The sequence below is a fragment of the Piliocolobus tephrosceles genome, chromosome 2 (genome assembly GCF_002776525.5).
Source record: "Piliocolobus tephrosceles isolate RC106 chromosome 2, ASM277652v3, whole genome shotgun sequence".
NCBI lineage: Eukaryota > Metazoa > Chordata > Mammalia > Primates > Cercopithecidae > Piliocolobus > Piliocolobus tephrosceles.
Window position 1 is genome coordinate 91927169 of NC_045435.1, and position 2731 is coordinate 91929899.

The 2731-nt window shown below is 47.4% G+C and overlaps 1 protein-coding gene across 2 annotated transcripts in view; it reads right to left on the reverse strand.

Annotated features, from left to right (window-relative positions):
• The window catches only part of ZNF501 (zinc finger protein 501), a 9864-nt gene extending 7859 nt beyond the window's left edge, over nt 1-2005 (reverse strand). The window contains exon 1 of one of the 2 annotated variants that reach the window (XM_023231766.2): nt 1714-2005. The gene's annotated coding sequence lies outside the window, so the exon portion shown is untranslated. Of the gene's footprint in view, nt 1-1681 lie in introns of both variants that reach the window. The other variant, XM_023231767.2, reaches the window with a different exon arrangement.
• Between the last annotated feature and the right edge of the window lie 726 nt (nt 2006-2731).

Here is a 2731-nt window from a genome sequence, read left to right on the forward strand (position 1 = left end):
CCCGTCTCGGCCTCCCAAAGTGCTGGGATTACAGGCTTGAGCCACCGTGCCCGGCCTTACAATCGGGTTTTATACTGAGATGTTCCATTGCCCAGGGACGGGCAGGAGACAGATGCTTTCCTCTATCTCAATTGCCAACAACCGCCAAGAGGCCTTCTTTCCTCTTGTACTAGTCCTCCTCAGCACAGACCCTTCACGGGTGCCAGGCTGGGGGACGATCAGGTCTTTCCCTTCCCACAAGGCCATATTTCAGACTATCACATGGGGAGAAACCTTGGACAATACCTAGCTTTCCTAGGCAGAGGTCCCTGCGACCTTTGGCAGTGTGCGTATCCCTGGGTACTTGAGATTAAGAGAATGGTGATGACTTTTAACTAGCAAGCTGCCTTCAGGCACTTGTTTAACAAAGTACACCCTGTAGAGCCCAAAATCCTTTAAACCTTGAGTCACCATAGCACATGTCTCTTGCAAGGACAAGGTTGGGGGTAGGGTCACAGATTAACAGCATCTCAAATACAGAACAAAATGGAGTCTCTTATGTCTACTTCTTTCTATTTAGACACAGTAACAGTCTGATCTTTCTTTCTTTTCCCCACACTGAATCAACAGCAGGGAAACTTCCTGTCAGTTATCCTCCAATTAGAATTGGGGGACTTTCTCGAAAATAACAAGAGGATTGCCTTTTTGTGAGGAGTATCTGCTGTAAGATGTTAAGGACCCTTCATAAGGGAAAGGTTTCAAGAACCCCTCCTAATGTAAAGAACACTGTATTCAAAGGCAGGAACCTGGTTTCCTGTCTAATACATCCCAATCTACTAGCATCTCTTAACTGACACTGAACAAACTGTTTAATTATTTTCAAACTTCTCTTTTTTCCCCCCATTTGGTCAAATAAGCCAGCAATTATTTTCAAACTTGCAGTCAACCTTTAATATTTAGCTCAAATGTAAACCTCCACACCTCTTCCATGTGGGAAATTTTTCTCGACTTTTCCAAGGCACTTCCTCGTCTACATTCTCAAAGAATTTTACAAGTTTCCACTGCAGGACTTTCTAGTCTGATTACACTCTGTCTTCCTCCACCAAACTTACAAGTATGGCATGGGCTCTGGGGCTAGGACTTTTGAACAAGTTACTTAACCTTTTTTTGCACCAGTTTTTTCAATTGTTAAATGGAGACGATAAAAATAACCACTCTATAGGGTTGTGGTAATGAATAAGTGGGTTACTACATGGCAACTACTTAGAAGAATGCCAGCTGGTAAGCATTCAATAAATAGTGCCTGCTGTTAAACTACTGAGTCTGTATGTCTTCATACAGTACCTATTTTGTTGCTGTTAGAGAAGAAGAAATAATGAAGGGAAGTGGATAATTATTGCATATACTTATTTCAACCCGCACAACTTTGGAAAACGGCAAGGCAAGAAACAGTATTTATTTCTGGAAATCAGAAAACTGAAGTGCCCAGAAGTTCACTAACTTGCTCAAGTATGTACAAATCGAACCCATGCCCTCGACTCCCAGCCCAGGGCTCTCGAACAGCCTCTCCTCCCTTCATGGCAAGTTTGCCCTAGGCCTCGGGCCTCCGCTCCAAAGGCCCTCCAGGAAGGAAGACGCCCTGCCTCCCCAGGGAGGCGCTGGAATCGACCCGCAGCAGCCCGGCACAGAGGAAACCGCTCACCATGCACTTCCCACGGCGCCCCCCTCACGAACCTTGCGACAGGTGCCTGGGTGCTGCCCTGTGGAAGGGAGTAATTCCCGGACGCGCCCCGCCGGCGTGACGTCAGCAGTCCGCGCCTCTGCCAATAACCACCGCCGTCTCCTCTCTAGGAAGGCGGGAGCGGCTTCCTCTCTGTGGTTCCTCCCCCCGACGCAGGCTACGGGTTTCGGGTTTCGGTGCTGTGCTGGATAACCCGCCTGCAGAAACAACCTGCGAGCCCACCTGACTTGCGTCTTCCAGTACAGAGAAACGGAATGGAAGTCAGAAGGGTCGACCACAAGGAGCTCTTACTGTGCATCAGTTCATCCTGCACGTCCGCCACATTTAACTTCCTATGTTACTGTCCTTTGGGGATTCTCAAGGCTTTTCACAAAACTGGCTTCCACCTTCCTCACACACATCCTCACCTGGAAGAAAATTGACCTCCTCACAGAAACCCCGACACCTTACTGACCCAGGATCTTTGTTCAGGTGGCCAAAAAAAAAAAAAAAAAGCTGTACAGGCTAGGCGCGGAGGCTCACGCCTGTAATCCCAGCACTTTGGGAGGCCGAGGCGGGCGTATCACCCGAAGTCAGAAGTTCGAGATCAGCGTGCCCAACATGGAGAAACCCCGTCTCTACTAAAAATACAAAAATCAGCCGGGTGTGATGGTGGGCGTCTATAATCCCAGTCACTCCGGAGGCTGAGGCGCAAGAATCACTTGAACCTGGGAGCGGGAGGTTGCAGTGAGCTGAGATCGAGCCACTGCACTCCAGCCTGGGTGACAGAGTGAGACTGTCTCAGAAACAAAAACAAAAACAAAAAAACACTGCTTTGAGCTCAAATCCCTGATTCTCAGTGTATGTATGAACTTTGCAATTTTACCTCTCTGTGCCTGCTTCCTCACTTATCAGGTATAATAATGGTACCATAGGGTTGTTGTGAGGATTAAATGAGGTTAATACGTGTGAATTACTAACATCTAGTATTTTTTAAATCTTCAGTAAATGTTAGGACTATTATCTGCTTCT